The sequence below is a fragment of the Schistocerca gregaria genome, chromosome 7 (genome assembly GCF_023897955.1).
Source record: "Schistocerca gregaria isolate iqSchGreg1 chromosome 7, iqSchGreg1.2, whole genome shotgun sequence".
NCBI lineage: Eukaryota > Metazoa > Arthropoda > Insecta > Orthoptera > Acrididae > Schistocerca > Schistocerca gregaria.
In genome coordinates, this window is record NC_064926.1 from 76,537,214 (window position 1) to 76,551,045 (window position 13,832).

Genomic DNA, 13,832 nt, shown 5'->3' on the forward strand with positions numbered 1-13,832 from the left:
CTCTAACCCTCGGTATAACAATGCAACACAGAAATTGCATCGCAGTTCAATTCTACAGTCCCTAAGAGACTTCTCTCCAAGTGACTAATGTGGCAACCTGCATTGTACAGACGTTCCACTGAGAGTCAGGCTCCAGGATTCCGATGCTCCAGTGACAATTTACTGTATCCCTCAAGCCCTCGTAATGACAATGGAACAAAGAAATTGCATCGCAGTTCAATTCTACAGTCCCCAAAGCGACTTCTCTCCAAGTGACTAATGTGGCGACCTGCATTGTACAGACGTTCCCCTCAGAGTCAGGCTCCACGATTCCGATGCTCCACTGACAATTTACTGTAACCCTCAAACCCTCGTAATGACAATGGAACAAAGAAATTGCACCGCAGTTCAACCCTACAGTCCCTATGAGACTTCTCTGCAAGCGCCTAATGTGGCGACATGCATTGTAGAGACGTTCCCCTGAGATTCAGGCTCCAGAATTCCGATGCTCCAGTGACAATTTACTGTATCTCTCAAACACTCGTAATGACAATGGAACAAAGAAATTACATCGCAGTTCAATTCTACAGTCCCTATGAGACTTCTCTGCAAGTGCCTAATGTGGCGAAATGCATTGTAGAGACGTTCCCCTGAGATTCCGGCTCCAGGATTCCGATGCTCCAGTGACAATTTACTGTATCCCTAAAACCCTCGTAATGACAATGGAACAAAGAAATTGCATTGCAGTTCAATTCTACAGTCCCCAAAGCGACTTCTCTCCAAGTGACTAATGTGGCGACGTACATTGTACAGACGTTCCCCTGAGGGTCAGGCTCCAGGATTCCGAAGCTCCAGTGACAATTTACTGTATCCCTCAAACCCTCGTAATGAGAATGCAACAAAGAAATTGCATCACAGTTCAATTCTACAGTCCCTAAGAGACTTCTCTCCAAGTGACTTATGTGGCGACCTGCATTGTACAGACGTTCCCCTGAGAGTCAGGCTCCAGGATTCCGATGCTCCAGTGACAATTTACTGTATCCCTCAAACCCTCGTAATGACAATGGAACAAAGAAATTGCAGCGCAGTTCAATTCTACAGTCCCTAAGCGACTTCTCTCCAAGTGACTAATGTGGCGACGTGCATTGTACAGACGTTCCCCTGAGAGTCAGGCTCCAGGATTCCGATGCTCCAGTGACAATTTACTGTATCCCTCAATCCCTCGTAATGACAGTGAAAACAAGATATTGCAACGAAGTTCAATTCTACAGTCCTTAAGAGACTTCTCTCCAACTGACTAATGAGGCGACGTGCATTGTACAGACGTTCCACTGAGCGTCAGGTACCAGGACTCCGAAGCTCCAGTGACAATTTACTGTATCCCTCAAACCCTTGTTATAACAATGCAACAAAGAAATTGCATCGCAGTTCAATTCTACAGTCCCTAAGAGACTTCTCTCCAAGTGACTAATGTGGCGACCTGCATTGTACAGATGTTCCCCTCAGAGTCAGGCTACAGGATTCCGATGCTCCAGTGACAATTTACTGTATCCCTCAAACCCTCGTAATGACAATGGAACAAAGAAATTGCATCGCAGTTCAACCCTACAGTCCCTATGAGACTTCTCTGCAAGTGCCTAATGTGGCGACATGCATTGTAGAGACGTTCCCCTGAGATTCAGGCTCCAGGATTCCGATGCTCCAGTGACAATTTACTGTACCTCTCAAACACTCGTAATGACAATGGAACAAAGAAATTACATCGCAGTTCAATTCTACACTCCCTATGAGACTTCTCTGCAAGTGCCTAATGTGGCGCAATGCATTGTAGAGAAGTTCCCCTGAGATTCAGGCTCCAGGATTCCGATGCTCCAGTGACAGTTTACTGTATCCCTAAAACCCTCGTAATGACAATGGAACAAAGAAATTGCGTTGCAGTTCAATTCTACAGTCCCCAAAGTGACTTCTCTCCAAGTGACTAATGTGGCTACGTGCATTGTACAGACGTTCCCCTGAGAGTCAGGCTCCAGGATTCCGAAGCTCCAGTGACAATTTACTGTATCCCTCAAACCCTCGTTATAACAATGCAACAAAGAAATTGCATCGCAGTTCAATTCTACAGTCCCTAAGAGACTTCTCTCCAAGTGACTAATGTGGCGACCTGCATTGTACAGACGTTCCCCTGAGAGTCAGGCTCCAGGATTCCGATGCTCCAGTGACAATTTACTGTATCCCTCAAACCCTCGTAATGACAAAGGAACAAAGAAATTGCATAGCAGTTCAATTTTACAGTCCCTAAGCGACTTCTCTCCAAGTGACTAATGTGGCGAAGTGCATTGTACAGTCGTTCCCCTGAGAGTCAGGCTCCAGGATTCCGAAGCTAATGTGACAATTTACTGTATCCCTCAAACCCTCGTAATGACAATGCAACAAAGAAATTGCATCGCAGTTCAATTCTACTGTCCCTAAGAGACTTCTCTCGAAGTGACTAATGTGGCGACCTGCATTGTACAGACGTTCCCCTGAGAGTCAGGCTCCAGGATTCCGATGCTCCAGTGACAATTTACTGTATCCTTCAAAACCCTCGTAATGACAATGGAACAAAGAAATTACATCGCAGTTCAATTCTACAGTCTGCAAAGCGACTTCTCTATAAGTGACTAATGTGGCGACCTGCATTGTACAGACGTTCCCCTGAGAGTCAGGCTCCAGGATTCCGATGCTCCAGTGACAATTTACTGTATCCCTCAAACCCTCGTAATGACAATGGAACAAAGAAATTGCATAGCAGTTCAATTTTACAGTCCCTAAGCGACTTCTCTCCAAGTGACTAATGTGGCGACGTGCATTGTACAGTCGTTCCCCTGAGAGTTAGGCTCCAGGATTCCGAAGCTCCAGTGACAATTTACAGTATCCCTCAAACCCTCGTAATGAGAATGGAACAAAGAAATTGCATCGCAGTTCAACACTACAGTCCCTATGAGACTTCTCTGCAAGTGCCTAATGTGGCGACATGCATTGTAGAGACGTTCCCCTGAGATTCAGGCTCCAGGATTCCGATGCTCCAGTGACAATTTACTGTATCCCTAAAACCCTCGTTATAACAATGCAACAAAAAAATTGCATCGCAGTTCAACCCTACAGTCCCTATGAGACTTCTTTCCAAGTGACAAATGTGGCGACGTGCAATGTACGGACGTTCCCCTGAGAGTCAGGTTCCAGGATTCCGATGCTCCAGTGACAATTTACTGTATCTCTCAAACACTCGTAATGACAATGGAACAAAGAAATTACATCGCAGTTCAATTCTACAGTCCCTATGAGACTTCTCTGCAAGTGCCTAATGTGGCGAAATGCATTGTAGAGACGTTCCCCTGAGATTCCGGCTCCAGGATTCCGATGCTCCAGTGACAATTTACTGTATCCCTAAAACCCTCGTAATGACAATGGAACAAAGAAATTGCATTGCAGTTCAATTCTACAGTCCCCAAAGCGACTTCTCTCCAAGTGACTAATGTGGCGACGTGCATTGTACAGACGTTCCCCTGAGAGTCAGGCTCCAGTATTCCGAAGCTCCAGTGACAATTCACTGTATCCCTCAAACCCTCTTAATGACAATGCAACAAAGAAATTGCGTCGCAGTTCAATTCTACAGTCCCTAAGAGACTTCTCTCCAAGTGACTTATGTGGCGACCTGCATTGTACAGACGTTCCCCTGAGAGTCAGGCTCCAGGATTCCGATGCTCCAGTGACAATTTACTGTATCCCTCAAACCCTCGTAATGACAATGGAACAAAGAAATTGCAGCGCAGTTCAATTCTACAGTCCCTAAGCGACTTCTCTCCAAGTGACTAATGTGGCGACGTGCATTGTACAGACGTTCCCCTGTGAGTCAGGCTCCAGGATTCCGATGCTCCAGTGACAATTTACTGTATCCCTCAAACCCTCGTAATGACAGTGAAAACAAGATATTGCAACGAAGTTCAATTCTACAGTCCTTAAGAGACTTCTCTCCAAGTGACTAATGAGGCGACGTGCATTGTGCAGACGTTCCACTGAGCGTCAGGTACCAGGACTCCGAAGCTCCAGTGACAATTTACTGTATCCCTCAAACCCTTGTTATAACAATGCAACAAAGAAATTGCATCGCAGTTCAATTCTACAGTCCCTAAGAGACTTCTCTCCAAGTGACTAATGTGGCGACCTGCATTGTACAGACGTTCCCCTCAGAGTCAGGCTACAGGATTCCGTTGCTCCAGTGACAATTTACTGTATCCCTCAAACCCTCGTAATGACAATGGAACAAAGAAATTGCATCGCAGTTCAACCCTACAGTCCCTATGAGACTTCTCTGCAAGTGCCTAATGTGGCGACATGCATTGTAGAGACGTTCCCCTGAGATTCAGGCTCCAGGATTCCGATGCTCCAGTGACAATTTACTGTATCTCTCAAACACTCGTAATGACAATGGAACAAAGAAATTACATCGCAGTTCAATTCTACAGTCCCTATGAGACTTCTCTGCAAGTGCCTAATGTGGCGCAATGCATTGTAGAGAAGTTCCCCTGAGATTCAGGCTCCAGGATTCCGATGCTCCAGTGACAGTTTACTGTATCCCTAAAACCCTCGTAATGACAATGGAACAAAGAAATTGCATTGCAGTTCAATTCTACAGTCCCCAAAGTGACTTCTCTCCAAGTGACTAATGTGGCTACGTGCATTGTACAGACGTTCCCCTGAGAGTCAGGCTCCAGGATTCCGAAGCTCCAGTGACAATTTACTGTATCCCTCAAACCCTCGTTATAACAATGCAACAAAGAAATTGCATCGCAGTTCAATTCTACAGTCCCTAAGAGACTTCTCTCCAAGTGACTAATGTGGCGACCTGCATTGTACAGACGTTCCCCTGAGAGTCAGGCTCCAGGATTCCGATGCTCCAGTGACAATTTACTGTATCCCTCAAACCCTCGTAATGACAAAGGAACAAAGAAATTGCATAGAAGTTCAATTTTACAGTCCCTAAGCGACTTCTCTCCAAGTGACTTATGTGGCGAAGTGCATTGTACAGTCGTTCCCCTGAGAGTCAGGCTCCAGGATTCCGAAGCTAATGTGACAATTTACTGTATCCCTCAAACCCTCGTAATGACAATGCAACAAAGAAATTGCATCGCAGTTCAATTCTACTGTCCCTAAGAGACTTCTCTCGAAGTGACTAATGTGGCGACCTGCATTGTACAGACGTTCCCCTGAGAGTCAGGCTCCAGGATTCCGATGCTCCAGTGACAATTTACTGTATCCTTCAAAACCCTCGTAATGACAATGGAACAAAGAAATTACATCGCAGTTCAATTCTACAGTCCGCAAAGCGACTTCTCTATAAGTGACTAATGTGGCGACCTGCATTGTACAGACGTTCCCCTGAGAGTCAGGCTCCAGGATTCCGATGCTCCAGTGACAATTTACTGTATCCCTCAAACCCTCGTAATGACAATGGAACAAAGAAATTGCATAGCAGTTCAATTTTACAGTCCCTAAGCGACTTCTCTCCAAGTGACTAATGTGGCGACGTGCATTGTACAGTCGTTCCCCTGAGAGTTAGGCTCCAGGATTCCGAAGCTCCAGTGACAATTTACAGTATCCCTCAAACCCTCGTAATGAGAATGGAACAAAGAAATTGCATCGCAGTTCAACACTACAGTCCCTATGAGACTTCTCTGCAAGTGCCTAATGTGGCGACATGCATTGTAGAGACGTTCCCCTGAGATTCATACTCCAGGATTCCGATGCTCCAGTGACAATTTACTGTATCCCTAAAACCCTCGTTATAACAATGCAACAAAGAAATTGCATCGCAGTTCAACCCTACAGTCCCTATGAGACTTCTTTCCAAGTGACAAATGTGGCGACGTGCAATGTACGGACGTTCCCCTGAGAGTCAGGTTCCAGGATTCCGATGCTCCAGAGACAATTTACTGTATCCCTCAAACCCTCGTAATTAGAATGGAACAAAGAAATTGCATCGCAGTTCAACACTACAGTCCCTATGAGACTTCTCTGCAAGTGCCTAATGTGGCGACATGCATTGTAGAGACGTTCCCCTGAGATTCAGGCTCCAGGATTCCGATGCTCCAGTGACAATTTACTGTATCCCTAAAACCCTCGTAATGACAATGGAACAAAGAAATTGCATTGCAGTTCAATTCTACAGTCCCCAAAACGACTTCTCTCCAAGTGACTAATGTGGCGACGTGCATTGTACAGAAGTTCCCCTTAGAGTCAGCCTCCAGGATTCCGATGCTCCAGTGACTATTTACTGTATCCCTCAAACCCTCGTAATGACAATGGAACAAAGAAATTGCATAGCAGTTCAATTTTACAGTCCCTAAGCGACTTCTCTCCAAGTGACTAATGTGGCGACGTGCATTGTACAGTCGTTCCCCTGAGAGTCAGGCTCCAGGATTCCGATGCTCCACTGACAATTTACTGTAACTTTCAAACCATCGTAATGACAATGGAACAAAGAAATTGCATCGCAGTTCAACCCTACAGTCCCTATGAGACTTCTCTGCAAGTGCCTAATGTGGCGTCATGCATTGTAGAGACGTTCCCCTGAGATTCAGGCTCCAGGATTCCGATGCTCCACTGACAATTTACTGTAACCCTCAAACCCTCGTAATGACAATGGAACGAAGAAATTGCATCGCAGTTCAATTCTACAGTCATTAAGAGACTTCTTTCCAAGTGACAAATGTGGCGACGTGCAATGTACGGACGTTCCCCTGAGAGTCAGGTTCCAGGATTCCGATGCTCCACTGACAATTTACTGTATCCCTCAAACCCTCGTAATGACAATGGAACAAAGAAATTGCATCGCAGTTCAATTCTACAGTAACTAAGAGACTTCTCCCCAAGTGAATAATGTGCCGACGTGCATTGTACAGACGTTCGCCTGGGAGGCAGGCTCCAGGAATCCGAAGCTCCAGTGACAATTTACTGTATCCCTCAAACCCTCGTGATAACAATGCAACAAAGAACTTGCATCGCAGTTCAATTCTACTGTCCCTAAGAGACTTCTCTCGAAGTGACTAATGTGGCGACCTGCATTGTACAGACGTTCCCCTCAGAGTCAGGCTCCAGGATTCCGATGCTCCAGTGACAATTTACTGTATCCTCGAAAACCCTCGTAATGACAATGGACATAGAAATTACATCGCAGTTCAATTCTACAGTCCGCAAAGCGACTTCTCTATAAGTGACTAATGTGGCGACCTGCATTGTACAGACGTTCCCAAAGAGTCAGGCTCCAGGATTCCGATGCTCCACTGACAATTTACTGTATCCCTCAAACCCTCGTAATGACAATGGAACAAAGAAATTGCATCGCAGTTCAATTTTACAGTCCCTAAGCGACTTCTCTCTAAGTGACTAATGTGGCGACCTGCATTGTACAAACGTTCCCCTGAGAGTCAGGCTCCAGGATTCCGATGCTCCACTGACAAATTACTGTAACCCTCAAACCCTCGTAATGACAATAGAACGAAGAAATTGCATCGCAGTTTAATTCTACAGTCATTAAGAGACTTCTTTCCAAGTGACTAATGTGGCGACGTGCATTGTACGGACGTTCCCCTGAGAGTCTGGTTCCAGGATTCCGATGCTCCACTGACAATTTACTGTATCCCTCAAACCCTCGTAATGACAATGGAACAAAGAAATTGCATCGTAGTTCAATTCTACAGTCCCCAAAGCGACTTCTCTCCAAGTGACTAATGTGGCGACCTGCATTGTACAAACGTTCCCCTGAGAGTCAGGCTCCAGGATTCCGATGCTCCAGTGACAATTTACTGTATCCCTCAAACCCTCGTAATGACAATGGAACAAAGAAATTGCATAGCAGTTCAATTTTACAGTCCCTAAGCGACTTCTCTCCAAGTGACTAATGTGGCGACGTGCATTGTACAGTCGTTCCCCTGAGAGTCAGGCTCCAGGGTTCCGAAGCTAATGTGACAATTTACTGTATCCCTCAAACCCTCCCCATAACAATGCAACAAAGAAATTGCATCGCAGTTCAATTCTACAGTCCCTAAGAGACTTCTCTCGAAGTGACTTATGTAGCGACCTGCATTGTACAGACGTTCCCCTGAGAGTCAGGCTCCAGGATTCCGAAGCTCCAATGACAGTTTAGTGTATCCCTCAAACCCTCGTTATAACAATGCAACAAAGAAATTGCATCGCAGTTCAATTCTACAGTCCCTAAGAGACTTCTCTCCAAGTGACTAATGTGGCGACCTGCATTGTACAGACGTTCCCCTGAGAGTCAGGCTCCAGGATTCCGATGCTCCACTGACAATTTACTGTAACCCTCAAACCCTCGTAATGACAATGGAACAAAGAAATTGCATCGCAGTTCAACCCTACAGTCCCTATGAGACTTCTCTGCAAGTGCCTAATGTGGCGTCATGCATTGTAGAGACGTTCCCCTGAGATTCAGGCTCCAGGATTTCGATGCTCCACTGACAATTTACTGTAACCCTCAAACCCTCGTAATGACAATGGAACGAAGAAATTGCATCGCAGTTCAATTCTACAGTCATTAAGAGACTTCTTTCCAAGTGACAAATGTGGCGACGTGCATTGTACGGACGTTCCCCTGAGAGTCAGGCTCCAGGATTCCGATGCTCCAGTGTCAATTTACTGTATCCCTCAAACCCTCGTAATGACAATGGAACAAAGAAATTGCATTGCAGTTCAATTCTACAGTCCCCAAAGCGACTTCTCTCGAAGTGACTAATGTGGCGACGTGCATTGTACAGACGTTCCCCTGAGAGTCAGGCTCCAGGATTCCGAAGCTCCAGTGACAATTTACTGTATCCCTCAAACCCTCGTTATAACAATGCAACAAAGAAATTGCATCGCAGTTCAATTCTACAGTCCCTAAGAGACTTCTCTCCAAGTGACTAATGAGGCGACGTGCATTGTACAGACGTTCCCCTGAGAGTCAGGCTCCAGGATTCCGAAGCTCCAGTGACAATTTACTGTATCCCTCAAACCCTCGTTATAACAATGCAACAAAGAAATTGCATCGCAGTTCAATTCTACAGTCCCTAAGAGACTTCTCTCCAAGTGACTAATGTGGCGACCTGCATTGTACAGACGTTCCCCTCAGAGTCAGGCTCCAGGATTCCGATGCTCCACTGACAATTTACTGTAACCCTCAAACCCTCGTAATGACAATGGAACAAAGAAATTGCATCGCAGTTCAACCCTACAGTCCCTATGAGACTTCTCTGCAAGAGCCTAATGTGGCGACATGCATTGTAGAGACGTTCCCCAGAGATTCAGGCTCCAGGATTCCGATGCTCCAGTGACACTTTACTGTATCTCAATACACTCGTAATGACAATGGGACAAAGAAATTACATCACAGTTCAATTCTACAGTCCCTATGAGACTTCTCTGCAAGTGCCTAATGTGGCGAAATGCATTGTAGAGACATTCCCCTGAGATTCAGGCTCTAGGCATCCGATGCTCCAGTGTCAATTTACTGTATCCCTAAAACCCTCGTAATGACAATGGAACAAAGAAATTGCATTGCAGTTCAATTCTACAGTCCCCAAAACGACTTCTCTCCAAGTGACTAATGTGGCGACGTGCATTGTGCAGAAGTTCCCCTGAGAGTCAGGCTCCAGGATTCCGAAGCTCCAGTGACAATTTACTGTATCCCTCAAACCCTCGTAATGACAATGGAACAAAGAAATTGCATTGCAGTTCAATTCTACAGTCCCTAAGAGACTTCTCTCCAAGTGACTAATCTGGCGACCTGCATTGTACAGACGTTCCCCTCAGAGTCAGGCTCCAGGATTCCGATGCTCCACTGACAATTTACTGTAACCCTCAAAACCTCGTAATGACAATGGAACAAAGAAATTGCATCGCAGTTCAATTCTACAGTCCCTATGAGACTTCTCTGCAAGTGCCTAATGTGGCGAAATGCATTGTAGAGACGTTCCCCTGAGATTCAGGCTCCAGTATTCCGATGCTCCAGTGACAATTTACTGTATCCCTAAAACCCTCGTAAAGACAATGGAACAAAGAAATTGCATTGCAGTTCAATTCTACAGTCCCTAAGAGACTTCTTTCCAAGTGACTAATGTGGCGACGTGCATTGTACAGTCGTTCCCCTGAGAGTCAGGCTCCAGGATTCCGAAGCACCAGTGACAATTTACTGTATCCCTCAAACCCTCATCATAACAATGCAACAAAGAAATTGCATCGCAGTTCAATTCTACAGTCCCTAAGAGACTTCTCTCCAAGTGACTTATGTGGCGACCTGCATTGTACAGAAGTTCCCCTGAGAGTCAGGCTCCAGGATTCCGATGCACCAGTGACAAATTACTGTATCCCTCAAGCCCTCGTAATGACAATGGAACAAAGAAATTGCATCGCAGTTCAATTCTACAGTGACTAAGCGACTTCTCTCCAAGTGACTAATGTGGCGACGTGCATTGTACAGACGTTCCCCTGAGAGTCAGGCTCCAGGACTCCGAAGCTCCAGTGATAATTTACTGTATCCCTCAAACTCTCGTTATAACAATGCAACAAAGAAATTGCATCGCAGTTCAATTCTACAGTCCCTAAGAGACTTCTTTCCAAGTGACTAATGTGGCGACGTGCATTGTACAGTCGTTCCCCTGAGAGTCAGGCTCCAGCATTCCGAAGCTAATGTGACAATTTACTGTATCCCTCAAACCCTCGTTATAACAATGCAACAAAGAAATTGCATCGCAGTTCAATTCTACAGTCCCTAAGATACTTCTCTCGAAGTGACTTATGTGGCGACGTGCATTGTACAGACGTTCGCCTGAGAGTCAGGCTCCAGGATTCCTATGCTCCAGTGACAATTTACTGTATCCCTCAAACCCTCGTAATGACAATGGAACAAAGAAATTGCATCGCAGTTCAATTCTACAGTCCCTAAGAGACTTCTCTCCAAGTGAACAATGTGGCGAACTGCATTGTACAGACGTTCCCCTGAGAGTCAGGCTCCAGGATTCCGATGCTCCAGTGTCAATTTACTGTATCCTTCAAACCCTCGTAATGACAATGGAACAAAGAAATTGCATTGCACTTCAATTCTACAGTCCCCAAAGCGACTTCTCTCCAAGTGACTAATGTGGCGACGTGCATTGTACAGACGTTCCCCTCAGAGTCAGGCTCCAGAATTCCGAAGCTCCAGTAACAATTTACTGTATCCCTCAAACCCTCGTTATAACAATGCAACAAAGAAATTGCATCGCAGTTCAATTCTACAGTCCCTAAGAGACTTCTCTCCAAGTGACTAATGAGGCGACGTGCATTGTACAGACGTTCCCCTGAGAGTCAGGCTCCAGGATTCCGAAGCTCCAGTGACAATTTACTGTATCCCTCAAACCCTCGTTATAACAATGCAACAAAAAAATTGCATCGCAGTTCAATTCTACAGTCCCTAAGAGACTTCTCTCCAAGTGACTAATGTGGCGACCTGCATTGTACAGACGTTCCCCTCAGAGTCAGGCTCCAGGATTCCGATGCTCAACTGACAATTTACTGTAACCCTCAAACCCTCGTAATGACAATGGAACAAAGAAATTGCATCGCAGTTCAACCCTACAGTCCCTATGAGACTTCTCTGCAAGTGCCTAATGTGGCGACATGCATTGTAGAGACGTTCCCCTGAGATTCAGGCTCGAGGATTCCGATGCTCCAGTGACAATTTACTGTATCTCTAAACACTCGTAATGACAATAGAACAAAGAAATTACATCGCAGTTCAATTCTACAGTCCCTATGAGACTTCTCTGCAAGTGCCTAATGTGGAGAAATGCATTGTAGAGACATTCCCCTGAGATTCAGGCTCCAGGATTCCGATGCTCCAGTGACAATTTACTGTATCCCTCAAACCCTCGTAATGACAATGGAACAAAGAAATTGCATAGCAGTTCAATTTTACAGTCCCTAAGCGACTTCTCTCCAAGTGACTAATGTGGCGACGTGCATTGTACAGTCGTTCCCCTGAGAGTCAGGCTCCAGCATTCCGAAGCTAATGTGACAATTTACTGTATCCCTCAAACCCTCGTTATAACAATGCAACAAAGAAATTGCATCGCAGTTCAATTCTACAGTCCCTAAGAGACTTCTCTCCAAGTGACTAATGTGGCGACCTGCATTGTACAGACGTTCCCCTGAGAGTCAGGCTCCAGGACTCCGAAGCTCCAGTGACAATTTACTGTATCCCTCAAACTCTCGTTATAACAATGAAACAAAGAAATTGCATCGCAGTTCAATTCTACAGTCCCTAAGAGACTTCTCCCCAAGTGAATAATGTGCCGACGTGCATTGTACAGACGTTCGCCTGGGAGGCAGGCTCCAGGATTCCGATGCTCCAGTGACAATTTACAGTATCCCTCAAACCCTCGTAATGACAGTTGAAAAAAGATATTGCAACGAATTTCAATTCTACAGTCCCTAAGAGACTTCTCTCCAAGTGACTAATGAGGCGACGTGCATTGTACAGACGTTCCCCTGAGAGTCAGGCTCCAGGATTCCGATGCTCCAGTGACAATTTTCTGTATCCCTCAAACCCTCAGTATAACAATGCAACAAAGAAATTGCATCGCAGTTCAATTCTACAGTCCCTAAGAGACTTCTCTCCAAGTGACTAATGTGGCGACCTGCATTGTACAAACGTTCCCCTGAGAGTCAGGCTCCAGGAATCCGAAGCACCAGTGACAATTTACTGTATCCCTCAAACCCTCGTTATAACAATGCAACAAAGAACTTGCATCGCAGTTCAATTCTACTGTCCCTAAGAGACTTCTCTCGAAGTGACTAATGTGGCGACCTGCATTGTACAGACGTTCCCCTCAGAGTCAGGCTCCAGGATTCCGATGCTCCAGTGACAATTTACTGTATCCTCCAAAACCCTCGTAATGACAATGGACATAGAAATTACATCGCAGTTCAATTCTACAGTCCGCAAAGCGACTTCTCTATAAGTGACTAATGTGGCGACCTGCATTGTACAGACGTTCCCAAAGAGTCAGGCTCCAGGATTCCGATGCTCCACTGACAATTTACTGTATCCCTCAAACCCTCGTAATGACAATGGAACAAAGAAATTGCATCGCAGTTCAATTTTACAGTCCCTAAGCGACTTCTCTCTAAGTGACTAATGTGGCGACCTGCATTGTGCAGACGTTCCCCTCAGAGTCAGGCTCCAGGATTCCGAAGCTCCAGTGACAATTTACTGTATCCCTCAAACCCTCGTTATAACAATGCAACAAAGAAATTGCAACGCAGTTCAATTCTACAGTCCCTAAGAGACTTCTCTCCAAGTGACCAATGTGGCGACCTGCATTGTACAAACGTTCCCCTGAGAGTCAGGCTCCAGGATTCCGATGCTCCACTGACAAATTACTGTAACCCTCAAACCCTCGTAATGAGAATAGAACGAAGAAATTGCATCGCAGTTTAATTCTACAGTCATTAAGAGACTTCTTTCCAAGTGACTAATGTGGCGACGTGCATTGTACGGACGTTCCCCTGAGAGTCTGGTTCCAGGATTCCGATGCTCCACTGACAATTTACTGTATCCCTCAAACCCTCGTAATGACAATGGAACAAAGAAATTGCATCGTAGTTCAATTCTACAGTCCCCAAAGCGACTTCTCTCCAAGTGACTAATGTGGCGACCTGCATTGTACAAACGTTCCCCTGAGAGTCAGGCTCCAGGATTCCGATGCTCCAGTGACAATTTACTGTATCCCTCAAACCCTCGTAATGACAATGGAACAAAGAAATTGCATAACAGTTCA